This window comes from Bufo bufo, chromosome 3 (genome assembly GCF_905171765.1).
Source record: "Bufo bufo chromosome 3, aBufBuf1.1, whole genome shotgun sequence".
NCBI classification, from domain to species: domain Eukaryota; kingdom Metazoa; phylum Chordata; class Amphibia; order Anura; family Bufonidae; genus Bufo; species Bufo bufo.
This window is the reverse complement of record NC_053391.1, coordinates 518,201,827-518,216,376: the sequence shown is the minus strand read 5'-3', so window position 1 is coordinate 518,216,376 and position 14,550 is coordinate 518,201,827. Positions and strand designations below refer to the sequence as shown.

General features: G+C 43.3%; 1 non-coding gene across 1 annotated transcript; it reads right to left on the bottom strand.

The window, feature by feature from the left end:
• Window positions 1-14,083: 14,083 nt before the first annotated feature.
• Window positions 14,084-14,268, bottom strand: LOC120996729. The gene has a single exon (XR_005777848.1). It is a non-coding gene; the product is annotated as a U2 spliceosomal RNA (small nuclear RNA).
• Between the last annotated feature and the right edge of the window lie 282 nt (window positions 14,269-14,550).

Here is a 14,550-nt window from a genome sequence, read left to right as displayed (position 1 = left end):
TCAGGTTAGGTGGTGCTGTTAATTAGATGTCTCTACATATGTTGACTACTACCGTGTTTCCCCGAAAATAAGTCATCCCCCCAAAATAAGACCTACCTCTAGTTTTGCCTATCGCTGTAATATAAGGCATCCCCCCGAAAATAAGGCCTCCCCGATAATAAAACATCCCCCGAAAATAAGGCCTCCCGGATTATAAAGCATCGGCCGAACATAATGACTCCCCGATTATAAAGCAAGCCACCCCAGAATGTAAGGAGCTCACTGATTGGCCGCAGCCGCCGCCAGGACAAGCTTCCGCCTTCTTCCGCTCGCTGCTCGCTCTGCCCTGATGGAGTCTCACAACTTGGCTGGCATGGACACACAGGGGACGGGGTGACAGGTAGAGGGGGGAATATCTGATGGAAGGTGGCGGATGTCTGGTGAAGATGGGGGGGAGACTAAAAATGGTAATTAAAATGACACAGGGTGATCAGAGGGGGGAATCAAAATGACACAGGATGATCAGAAGGGGAAATCAAAATGACACAGGGGTATCAGGGTGGGGAGGGGGATCATTTAAAATGACACAGGTGGATCAGAGGGGGGAATCAAAATGACACAGGAGGATCAGAAGGGGGTACTAAAATGCTATAGTAATCCCACCCCTCTGATTCTCCTGTACCATTTTGATTCCCTTCTCTGATCACCCTGTGCCATTTTAAGTGATCCCCCTCCCCACCCTGATTTCCTTTTTTTTTTGTTCAACAATAAATGTCTACCGTATTTTTCTTCATGGAAAAATAAGACATCCCCTGAGACCTAGCGAATCTTTGGGAGCAAAAATTTATATAAGACACTGTCTTATTTTCGGGGAAACAGGGTATTATGTATTTGGTATGAATATGTGTATATACAGTATATACACTCACCTAAAGAATTATTAGGAACACCTGTTCTATTTCTCATTAATGCAATTATCTAGTCAACCAATCACATGGCAGTTGCTTCAATGCATTTAGGGGTGTGGTCCTGGTCAAGACAATCTCCTGAACTCCAAACTGAATGTCAGAATGGGAAAGAAAGGTGATTTAAGCAATTTTGAGCATGGCATGGTTGTTGGTGCCAGACGGGCCGGTCTGAGTATTTCACAATCTGCTCAGTTACTGGGATTTTCACGCACAACCATTTCTAGGGTTTACAAAGAATGGTGTGAAAAGGGAAAAACATCCAGTATGCGGCAGTCCTGTGGGCAAAAATGCCTTGTGGATGCTAGAGGTCAGTGGAGAATGGGCCGACTGATTCAAGCTGATAGAAGAGCAACGTTGACTGAAATAACTACTCGTTACAACCGAGGTATGCAGCAAAGCATTTGTGAAGCCACAACACGCACAACCTTGAGGCGGATGGGCTACAACAGCAGAAGACCCCACCGGGTACCACTCATCTCCACTACAAATAGGAAAAAGAGGATACAATTTGCACGAGCTCACCAAAATTGGACTGTTGAAGACTGGAAAAATGTTGCCTGGTCTGATGAGTCTCGATTTCTGTTGAGACATTCAAATGGTAGAGTCCGAATTTGACGTAAACAGAATGAGAACATAGAAACATAGAATGTGTCGGCAGATAAGAACCATTTGGCCCATCTAGTCTGCCCAATATACTAAATACTATGGATAGCCCCTGGCCCTATCTTATATGAAGGATGGCCTTATGCCTATCCCATGCATGCTTAAACTCCTCCACTGTATTTGCAGCTGCCACTTCTGCAGGAAGGCTATTCCATGCATCCACTACTCTCTCAGTAAAGTAATACTTCCTGATATTACTTTTAAACCTTTGCCCCTCTAATTTAAAACTATGTCCTCTTGTAGCAGTTTTTCTTCTTTTAAATATTCTTTCCTCTTTTACCTTGTTGATTCCCTTTATGTATTTAAAAGTTTCTATCATATCCCCTCTGTCTCGTCTTTCTTCCAAGCTATACATGTTAAGGTCCTTTAATCTTTCCTGGTAAGTTTTATCCTGCAATCCATGTACCAGCTTAGTAGCTCTTCTCTGAACTCTCTCCAAATTATCAATATCCTTCTGGAGATATGGTCTCCAGTACTGAGCACAATACTCCAAATGAGGTCTCACTAGTGCTCTGTAGAGCGGCATGAGCACCTCCCTCTTTCTACTGGTAATTCCTCTTGCTATACACCCAAGCATTCTGCTAGCATTTTCTGCTGCTCTGTGACATTGTCTGCCTACCTTTAAGTCTTCTGAAATAATGATCCCTAAATCCCTTTCCTCAGATACTGAGGTTAGGACTGTATCACTGATTTTATATTCTGCTCTTGGGTTTTTACGTCCCAGGTGCATTATCTTGCACTTATCAACATTAAATTTTAGTTGCCAGATTTTTGACCATTCCTCTAGTTTTCCTAAGTCCTTTACCATTTGGTGTATTCCTCCAGGAACGTCAACCCTGTTACAAATCTTTGTGTCATCAGCAAAAAGACACACCTTACCATTGAGGCCTTCTGCAATTTCGCTGATAAAGATATTAAACAATATGGGTCCCAGAACAGATCCCTGAGGTACCCCACTGGTAACAAGACCTTGGTCTGAATATACTCCATTGACTACAACCCTCTGTTGCCTGTCCCTCAGCCACTGCCTAATCCATTCAACAATATGGGAGTCCAAGCCCAATGACTGCACTTTATTGATAAGCCTTCTATGTGGGACAGTATCAAAAGCCTTACTAAAGTCTAGATAAGCGATGTCTACTGCACCTCCTCCATCTATTATTTTAGTCACCCAATCAAAAAAATCAATAAGATTAGTTTGACATGATCTCCCTGAAGTAAACCCATGCTGTTTTTCATCTTTCAATCCATGGGATTTTAGATGGTCCACAATCCTCTCCTTAAGTATGGTTTCCATTAATTTCCCCACTATTGATGTCAGGCTTACTGGCCTATAGTTGCCCGATTCCTCCCTACTACCTTTCTTGTGAATGGGCACAACATTTGCTAATTTCCAATCTTCTGGGACGACTCCTGTTGCCAGTGATTGGTTAAATAAATCTGTTAATGGTTTTCCTAGTTCACCGCTGAGCTCTTTTAATAGCTTTGGGTGTATCCCATCAGGCCCCTGTGACTTATTTGTATTAATTTTAGACAGTTGACTTAGAACCTCTTCCTCTGTAAAGACACATGCGTCAAAAGATTCATTAGTCTTCTTTCCCAACTGAGGTCCTTCTCCTTCATTTTCCTTTGTAAAAACTGAACAGAAGTATTCATTGAGGCAGTCAGCTAGTTCTTTATCTTCTTCCATATACCTTCCTTCTTTAGTTTTTAATTTGGTAATTCCTTGTTTTAGTTTCCTTTTTTCATTTATGTATCTGAAGAATGCCTTATCGCCTTTTTTCCCTGACTGAGCTAATTTCTCTTCTGCCTGTGCTTTAGAAGCTCTTATAACTTGTTTGGCCTCTCTCTGCCTAATCTTATAAATTTGTCTGTCATCCTCATTTTGTTTTTTTTTTATAATTCCTAAATGCTATCTTTTTGTTTTTAATGATTTTGGCCACTTCTGCTGAGTACCACAGTGGTCTCTTCCTTTTTTTGCTTTTACTGACAAGCCTAATGCAATCTTCTGTTGCCTTCAATAGTGCCACTTTTAAGTTGTCCCATTTCTCCTGGACTCCAATTAAACTGTTCCAGTCTGATAGGGACTCGTATACCACTAATCTAATTTTAGAAAAGTCAGTATTTCTAAAATCTAAAACTTTTGTTTTTGTGTGGTGTGACTCAGTCACTGTACTTATAGTAAACCACACTGACTGGTGATCACTAGATCCCAAGCTTTCCCCTACAGTAATATCAGATACCAAATTCCCATTTGTGAATACTAAATCTAAAATGGCCTCATTCCGGGTTGGCTCCTTCACTACTTGCTGTAGAGATAATCCCAGTAGGGAATTTAGAATATCTGTACTCTTGGCAGAACTAGCTATTTTGGTTTTCCAGTTTACATCTGGAAGATTGAAGTCTCCCATAATGATAACTTCCCCCTTCAATGTCATTTTAGCTATTTCCTCAACTAGTAGATCATCTAATTCTTTGACTTGGGTAGGTGGTCTATATATAACACCTACACGAGTTACCTTATGATTATCAAGCTGCAAGGTAACCCAAACTGACTCTAAATTGTTCTCGCTAACTTGTATCAAATTAGATTTTATGCTATCTTTCACATACAGGGCCACCCCTCCCCCCTTCTTGCCTTCTCTGTCTTTCCTGTATAGAGAGAACCCTGGTATTGCTATATCCCAGTCATTACTCCCCTTGAACCACGTCTCAGTAACAGCCACTACATCTATATTCTCAGATGCCATTATAGCCTCAAGCTCATTGATCTTATTCCCTAGACTGCGAGCATTTGTAGACAAGACTCTGAGCTTGTCATTTCTTAACCTTTGTGCTACTGGCCTCTTCTGGCATTGTTCCGGGGGGCAGTCGGACTGCTGGATTATCACTCTTTTGCCCCCCTTTCCTAGTTTAAATGCTTCTTAGCAAATACTTGGAACTGTTCACCGAGGACATTCGTTCCCTTGAGAGAAAGATGCAAACCATCTTTCTTGTACAGTTCTTTTCCATTCTAACAAGAGCTATCATGAGACACAAAGCCAAACCCTTGGTTCAGACACCATTCACCAAGCCATACATTGAATTCCTTAATGCGCATCTTCCTGTCATGCTGAAGGTTATGCACAGGCAAAACTGCAGAGAATGAAACAGTTGATGCAACCTCCCGTATATCCTTTCCAAGTGTATGAAAAGCTTCTTTCACCTTTGAAACCTCATTGCAAGCCAGATCGTTTGTCCCAAGATGGAGAATAACATCCACTTCCCTTTCCTGCTTTGCTTACCTAACAATATTTAGGATCCGTCGTCTATCCCTGCTAGCGGTAGCACCAGGGAGACATCTCACAACACCATTCTCCTCAAACTTCGCACCTCTTATGATGGAATCGCCCACCAACAGCTGCTTACTATCAATCCTCACCTTCTCCTTTTTGTCTTTGGCTGCAGTCTTACATACTTTAGGCATGGGAGATGATTGTTTCTCACCCACTGTGCTTGAGCCATCCTCCATGTTGCTCTTGCACTCTGAAAGTGCTGCAAATGAATTATGGAGAGCCACAGACTGTGGGACATGCCTTCTATCCACAACTCTCAGTCTACCTGAACCTACAGTAACCCATCATGCCTTGTTACCACTGTGCAGGCTGGTGGTGGTGGTGTAATGGTGTGGGGGATGTTTTCTGGGCACACTTTAGGCCCCTTAGTGCCAATTAGGCATTGTTTAAATGCCACGGGCATTGTTTCTGACCATGTCCATCACTTCATGACCACCATGTACCCATCCTCTGATGGCTACTTCCAGCAGGATAATGCACCATGTCACAAAGCTCGAAACATTTCAAATTGGTTTCTTGAACATGACAATGAGTTCATTGTACTAAAATGTCCCCCACAGTCACCAGATCTCAACCAAATAGAGCATCTTTGGGATGTGGTGGAACGGGAGCTTCGTGCCCTGGATGTGCATTCCTCAAATCTCCATCAACTGCAAGATGCTATCCTATCAATATGGGCCAACATTTCTAAAGAATGCTATCAGCACATTGTTGAATCAATGCCACGTAGAATTAAGGCAAAAGGGGGTCCAACACCGTATTAGTATGGTGTTCCTAATAATTCTTTAGGTGAGTGTGTATATATATATATATATATCAAAATGAAACAGAAATTATAATTGTGATCCATATGTTTTCAATACAGATTGTAATTAGAGTTGAGCGAACCCGAACTGTAAAAAGTAAAAGTTCGGGTTCGGTGCTTTCTTGGCGCTTTTTGAAAGGCTGCACAGCAGCCAATCAACAAGCGTCATACTACTTGCCCCAAAAGGCCATCACAGCCATGCCAACTATTGGCATGGCTGTGATTGGCCAACTGCAGCATGTGACCCAGCCTCTATTTAAGCTGAAGTCACGTAGCGCTGCCCGTCACTCTGCTTGCATTAGTGTAGGGAGAGGCTGCAGCTGCTATCAGGGAGAGATAAGGGAGAAATATTATGAAGAACTGCCTGTTTACTCAGCGATCTACATCAAATGTGTTTTGTGGGTGCAGTGCACAATTTTTTTAAGCCTGCACTGAGCCAACTACTGCTGAAAACAAACTTTTTATTACTTCAGTTTGTCAATATCAATACATAATCGGCAGCCATTTTATGCAACGATAGTTCACCAGCACTATCTATCTGCATGTCTGCTAGTCCAGAAATACAGCGTTTTGCTTACTGTGCTTAAAAAACTTTTTTTTCATATAGTGCACATCTAGTATTAGACGTGCATAAGTGACTGTCACATTTAGGCCACAAATACGACTATTAGGTTACTGTTGTTAAATAAAAACTTTTTTTCATATACTGCACATCTGTGATTACACGTGCATAGGTGACTGTCACATTTAGGCCACAAATACGGCTATTAGGTTACTGTTGTTAAAAAAAAAAACTTTTTTTTTATATACTGCACATCTGTGATTACACGTGCATAGGTGACCGTCACATTTAGTCCACAATTAAAGGCTTTTAGGATACTCTCGTGAAAAAAAAACTTTTTTTTCATATATCGCACATCTGTGATTACACGTGCTAGGTGACTGTCACATTTATGCCACAAATAAGGCTTTTAGGATATTGTGGTGAAAAATCACTCTGATATACTGCACATCTGTGATTACACGTGCATAGGTGACTGTCACATTTAGGCCACAAATACGGCTATTAGGTTACTGTTGTTAAAAAAAAAACTTTTTTTTTATATACTGCACATCTGTGATTACACGTGCATAGGTGACCGTCACATTTAGGCCACAATTAAAGGCTTTTAGGATACTCTCGTGAAAATAAAACTTTTTTTTCATATATCGCACATCTGTGATTACACGTGCATAGGTGACTGTCACATTTAGGCCACAAATAAGGCTTTTAGGATATTGTGGTGAAAAATCACTCTGATATACTGCACATCTGTGATTACACGTGCATAGGTGACTGTCACATTTAGGCCACAAATACCGCTGTCATATAGAGTTTAAAAAAAAATAGAGTGCAATACCCTACATCAGGGTTTATATTGGCGTCTAATTATTTTTTACATACTTAACCACTTTTTACTTTGCTTTTTGAACGCTAACTATGAGGCAAACATCTAATAAGGGACACGGTTCTGGTCGTGGTGGTGGTGTTGGTGGACCCTCTGGTGCAGGGAGAGGACGTGGCCGTTCTGCCACAGCTACACGTCCAACTGAACCTACTACCTCAGGTCCCAGTAGTCGCCAGAATCTACAGCGATATTTGGTCGGTAGAGATGTCCTGAACTATTCGCCGGCGAACATAGCTTGTTCGCGTTCGCCACGGCGGGCGAACATATGCGATGTTCGGTCCGTTCCCTATTCGTCATTATTGAGCAAACTTTGACCCTGTACCTCACAGTCAGCAGACACATTCCAGCCAATCAGCAGCATACCCTCCCTCCCAGATTCTCCCACCTCCTGGACAGCATCCATTTTAGATTCATTCGGAAGCTGCAGTCTTAGTGAGAGGAGGGACAGTGTAGCTGCTGCTCATTTAATAGGGAAATTGATAGCTAGGTTAGTGTATTCAGTGTCCACTCCAGTCCTGAAAGACTCATCTGATCTCTGCTGTAAGGACAGCGTCCTTACAGCACCCCAAAAAGCCCTTTTTAGGGCTAGTACATCAGTCTAATTTTATTTTTTTCCACTGTAATCTAATTGCAGTTGCCTGCCAGCGTGTGTGTCAGGCCCTACCAGATTACATAAAAAAAAAAAAAACTATTTTGACTGAAATAATAGCAGTCAGTTGCCTGCAAGCGTGTGTGTTTCAGGCCCTGCAAGTGCACAGTGTCACCAGTGCCACTCATATCTGGTGTCACAGTAGATTACATAAAAAAAATTAAAAATACAAATTGGACTGTAATATAATAGCAGTCAGTTGCCTGCAAGCGTGTGTGTTTCAGGCCCTGCCAGTGCACAGTGTCACCAGTGCCACTCATATCTGGTGTCACAGTAGATTACATAAAAAAAATATATATATATTTTGACTGTAATATAATAGCTGTCAGTTGCCTGCAAGCGTGTCTGTTTCAGGCCCTGCCAGTGCACAGTGTCACCAGTGCCACTCATATCTGGTGTCACAGTAGATTACATAAAAAAAAAAAAAGAACAATTTTGACTGTAATATAATAGCAGTTAGTTGCCTGCAAGCGTGTGTGTTTCAGGCCCTGCCAGTGCACAGTGTCACCAGTGCCACTCATATCTGGTGTCACAGTAGATTACATTAAAAAAAATATATATATATTTTGACTGTAATATAATAGCAGTCAGTTGCCTGCAAGCGTGTGTGTTTCAGCCCCTGCCAGTGCACAGTGTCACCAGTGCCACTCATATCTGGTGTCACAGTAGATTACATAAAAAAAAAAAAAGAACAATTTTGACTGTAATATAATAGCAGTTAGTTGCCTGCAAGCGTGTGTGTCAGGCCTACAGCGTGTACTGTGCCAACTACTGCCAGTGCACAGTGCCACTCATATCTGGTGTCACAGTAGCTTGCACACATAGTACAACTAATCTAAAAAGGCAGAGGCAGGCCACCCCGCAGGGGCCGTCGTGGTCGTGGTGCTGTGATTCCCTTTGGCCCTAGAATAATGCCCAGTGTTCAGAGGCCACGTACCCTGAACTCGAAAAGTTCTGAGGACATAGTTGACTGGCTAACACAAGACACCCAAACTTCTACAGCTTCCGCTCGAAACCTTGACGCACCATCCTCTTCCAGCTCAGCTTCGGGCACCACAGGAGTTATTTACACATCAGTTGGAAGAAATGAGTGATGCGCAACCATTATTGCCAGAGGATGTAGATAACAGGGATATGTCTCAGTCAGGCAGCATTACACACATGGACGTACGGTGTGATGATGATGATGTTGAACCCGCTGCTGCTTCGTTTGCTGAGTTGTCAGATACAAGTGAAGCTGTTGATGATGATGATGTGTCCGTGGATGTCACGTGGGTGCCCGCTCAAAGAGAAGAAGAACAGGGGGAAAGTTCAGATGGGGAGACAGAGAGAAGGAGGAGACGAGTTGGAAGCAGGGCGAGGTCGTCGCAAGGAGCTAGTGGCACAGTCAGACAGCATGTATCGGCACCCGGGGTCAGCCAGACAGCAGGCCAATCAACGCATGCTGTTGCCACCACCAGAATGCCGTCATTGCAAAGCTCAGCAGTGTGGCATTTTTTTTGTGTCTGCCTCTGATAACAGCGATACCATTTGCAACCTGTGCCAAAAGAAACTGATTAGTGGGAAGTCCAACACCCACCTAGGTACAACTGCTTTGCAAAGGCACATGATCTCAAATCACAAACGCCTATGGGATCAACACATGAGTACAAGCAGCACACAAACTCAAAGCCGCCATCCTCCTCCTGGTCCAGCATCTTCAGCCACGTCAACCACTGCTGTCCTCCTTGCCCCCTCTCAACCATCCGCCACTCCGTCTCTCGCCTTCAGCAGTTCCTGCTCATCTGCCCACAGTCAGGTGTCTGTCAAGGAAATGTTTGAGCGTAAGAAGCCAATGTCACAGAGGCACCCCCTTGCCTGGCGTCTGACAGCTGGCTTGTCGGAACTCTTAGCCCGCCAGCTTTTACCATACAAGCTGGTGGAGTCTGAGGCCTTCAAAAAATTTGTAGCTATGGGACACCGCAGTGGAAGGTACCCGGATGAAATTTCTTTTCACAAAATGCAATCCCCAACCTGTACTCTATTGTGGAAAAGGAAGTCATGGCATGTCTGTGTGCCAGACAGTGTTGGGGCAAGGGTCCATCTGACCACTGATACCTGGTCTGCAAAGCACAGTCAGGGCAGGTATATCACCTACACTGCGCATTGGGTAAACCTGCTGATGGCTGCCAAGCATGGAATGCGTGGCTCTGCAGGGGAGTTGGTGACACCGCCACGACTTGCAGGCAGGCCTGCTGCCACCTCCTCTACTCCTCCTACTCCATCCTCTTCGATAACCTCCTCGGCTGAGTCCTCTTCTTCTGCTGCGTCTTGCTCCACATCAACTGCACACCTCAGCTCCCCAGGGGCTATTCCACATCCCGGATACGACAGTGTCACGCCGTCTTGGGGCTGACTTGCCTGAAAGCAGAAAGTCACACCGGACCAGCACTCCTGTCCGCCCTGAACGCACAGGTGGATCAGTGGCTGACTCCGCACCAACTGGAGATCGGCAAAGTGGTGTGTGACAACGGAAGCAATTTGTTGGCGGCATTGAATTTGGGCAAGTTGACACATGTGCCCTGCATGGCACATGTGTTGAATCTGATTGTACAATGCTTTGTGCATAAGTACCCAGGCTTACAGGACGTCCTCAAGCAGGCCAGGAAGGTGTGTGGCCATTTCAGGCGTTCCTACACGGCCATGGCGCACTTTTCAGATATTCAGCGGCGAAACAACATGCCAGTAAGGTGCTTGATTTGCGACAGCCCGACACATTGGAATTCAACACTCCTAATGTTCGACCGCCTTCTCCAACAAGAAAAAGCCGTTAACGAGTATTTGTATGACCGGGGTGCTAGGACAGCCTCTGCGGAGCTGGGAATTTTTTTGCGACGTTAATGGACGCTCATGCGCAATGCCTGTAGGCTCTTGCATACTTTTGGGGAGGTGACAAACCTAGTCAGTCGCACTAAAGGCAACATCAGCGACATCATCCCATTTGTTTTCTTCCTGGAGAGTGCCCTGCGAAGAGTGCTGGATCAGGCCGTAGATGAGCGTGAAGAGGAAGAGTTGTGGTCACCATCACCACCAGAAACAGCCTTATCAGCATCGCTTGCTGGACCTGCGGCAACGCTGGAAGAGGAGTCAGAGGAGGAATGTGGCTTTGAGGCGGAGGAAGACCAACTACAGCAGGCATCCCAGGGTGCTCGTTGTCACCTATCTGGTACCCATGGTGTTGTACGTGGCTGGGGTGAAGAACAGACCTTCAGTGAGATCAGTGAGGACGAGGAACAGGACATGAGTAGCTCGGCATCGAACCTTGTGCAAATGGGGTCTTTCATGCTGTCGTGCCTGTTGAGGGACCCTCGTATAAAAAGGCTGAAGGAGAACTACCTGTACTGGGTGGCCACGCTACTAGACCCCCGGTATAAGCAGAAAGTGCCTGAAATGTTACCGAATTACCGGAAGTCGAAAAGGATGCAGCAGTTCCAAAATAAATTAAAAAGTATGCTTTACACAGCGTATAAGGGTGATGCCACAGCACAACGGGAATCTAACAGGGGAAGAGGTGAAAGTAATCCTCCTCCTACCACGACCACGCCGGCAAGGACAGGACGCTTTACAGACGTGTTGTTGATGGAAGACATGCGGATCTTTTTAAGTCCTACGCATCGCCACAGCCCTTCGGGGTCCACCCTCAGAGAACGACTCAACCGACAGGTAGCAGACTACCTCGCCTTAACTGCAGATATCAACACTCTGAGGAGCGATGAACCCCTTGACTACTGGGTGTGCAGGCTTGACCTGTGGCCTGAGCTATCCCAATTTGCAATAGAACTTCTGGCCTGCCCCGCTTCAAGTGTCCTGTCAGAAAGGACCTTCAGTGCAGCAGGAGGTATTGTCACTGAGAAGAGAAGTCGCCTAGGTCAAAAAAGTCTAGATTACCTCACCTTTATTAAGATTAATGAGGCATGGATCCCGAAGGGACTGACATTGGGCGACACATTTGACTAAAAAAGGCCTGATGAGATGAGCTGCCTTGGGCTAAAAATGGTCCACACGCTGCTGTATTTTATCTCTGCATGCCGGATGACTTGCGTGACTTATCCACCACCTACTAGGGTTCAAGCCGCAATGTTTTAGTGCACTTTCTGCCTGGAAAACATCAATTTTTCTGGCTGCAACAATACCTAATTTTTCAGGCATGTGTACATGCCTAATTTTTCTGGCCTCTGGTGCTGCACTGTGGCTGCAAAAACAAAACAAAAGAAAAGGCACATACATGTGTCAATTCCCCTTCGTGATCGTTACCTTGTTGTGGTGAAGGGGCTTTCGTATCACAATGAAGCGACCACCTCTATGAGTGTGTTGGCAAAGGCAATGTTGGCACACCCCAGATGATAAGGTCGTTGCTTCATTGTGAATAGTGATGAGCGGGAGGTGCCATATTCGATTTCGCGATATTTCGCGAATATTCGCATGAATATTCGTGTTATATTCGTCGAAATCGAATATTCGCAATTATTCCAATTATCGCGAAATTATTTTTTCGCATATTGCGAATATTTATCTTGATAGTATAAGGCAACGTTCCTATGCTAATGACTATGGCTAGGCTAATATGTGAATTTTACGAAATTTCGTAATATTGCTCTAACTTCGTCTCTTAGAATATTACGAATATTCTAAAAGACGAAGTTAGAGCAATATTAAGAACATTTGCAAAAGTCGAAATTGCGATGCGAGTAATATAACACGAAATAGTCGCATGAAGATTTAAACTTAGCACTGCTATATTCCATATTCTAGCCTAATATGGAATATAGCTGTGCTAAGTTAGCACTGCTATATTCCATATTAGGCTAGAATATGGAATATAGCTGTGCTAAGTTGAAATCTTCATGCGACTATTTCGTGTTATATTACTCGCATCGCAATTTCGACTTTTGCAAATGTTCTTAATATTGCTCTAACTTCGTCTTTTAGAATATTTGTAATATTCTAAAAGACGAAGTTAGAGCAATATTACGAAATTTCGTAAAATACACATAGATTGTATTTAAGCTAATATACTGCTATAGTAATAATTTTTAATAGTGTACATATTTTACAAAACTTAAGTTCAGAAGAGGCAAAAAAAAATTACAGGAAAAAAAAGGGATTATAGCACTATATTAGCTAAATTACAATCTATATGTGTATTTTACGAAATTTCGTAATATTGCTCTAACTTCGTCTTTTAGAATATTCGTAATATTCTAAGAGACGAAGTTAGAGCAATATTACGAAATTTCTAAAAGACGAAGTTAGAGCAATATTAAGAACATTTGAAAAAGTCGAAATTGCGATGCGACTAATATAACACGAAATATTCGCATGAAGATTTCAACTTAGCACTGCTATACTCCATATTCTAGCCTAATATGGAATATAGCAGTGCTAACTTAGCACAGCTATATTCCATATTAGGCTAGAATATGGAGTATAGCAGTGCTAAGTTGAAATCTTCATGCGAATATTTAGTGTTATATTACTCGCATCGCAATTGCGACTATTGCGAAATTTCGTAAAATACACATATAGATTAGATTGTAATTTAGCTAATATGGAATATAGCAGTAAGTTGAAAACGCCACTGACTGGAGCAGCCAGGAAGCCAGGAATCCAAAGGACAGGTAAGAACAACTTTAGGGAAGTGGGAAAGAAAAAAATATAATAATAAAAAAAAAAGAAAAAAAACAAATATTCGATTTCGCGAATATATAGAACGATATTCTAAATATTCGCGAAATCTCGAAATTGCGATATTCGAGAAAAAAATTCGCAATTCGAATATTCGCGCTCAACACTAATTGTGAACAGACCAAAAGCGATCGGCCGGATAATTTTGCATAGAAAAAACATTAATTTTCTTTGTGATCATCTAAGGTGATCATTAAAGCCTACTAGGCCAACAATGGGCCCACACTGCAGAATCATTGTTTTCTGGGTCACTTAACTGTCACTGAACTACCTCAGCACGACCATAGGCTTTGAAAAAAAAACATTGCCTGCAATCTCCCAAACGTGCGCACGAGCACAGTCATCACTACACCAAAATTGACGGATAGAGGAATAAAATTTATGTCATGAGTGTGTCAACTATTGACAACTCTTTGCGGTTGTCTAAAATCTATTCCATACACGTCCCCTGATAGGCGACATAACAGGGATTAAACTGATAGGAATAGTACTACTTAACATACCTCTCATATTGGGATTGCAGAGTACATTGCACGGCGCACGCGCAATGCCCCAAATTGGAAGTAAGAGGACCGACCAAGCATCTTTTTCCATCTCCCGGTTCCTAAAATCTATTCCATACACCGGCCCCTGATAGGGGACAAAACAGAGATTAAACTGTTAAGAACAGATTTTTCTTAATAAAAAAAAAAGAGGACAGCCTCTGCGGAGCTGGGTATTTTTTGGCTGCGTTACTGAACGTTCATGCACAATGGCTGTAGGCTCATGCGTCCTTTTGCGGAGGTGACAAACCTGGTCAGTCAAACCCAAGGCAACATCATCGACCTCATCCCATATGCGTTTTTTCTGGAGCGTGCCCTGAAAAGAGTGCTGGATCAGGCCATAGATGAGCATGAAGAGGAAGAGTTGTGGTTACCATCACCACCAGAAGCAGCCTTGTCGTCGTTGATTGCTGGACCTGCGGCAACGCAGAGAGAGG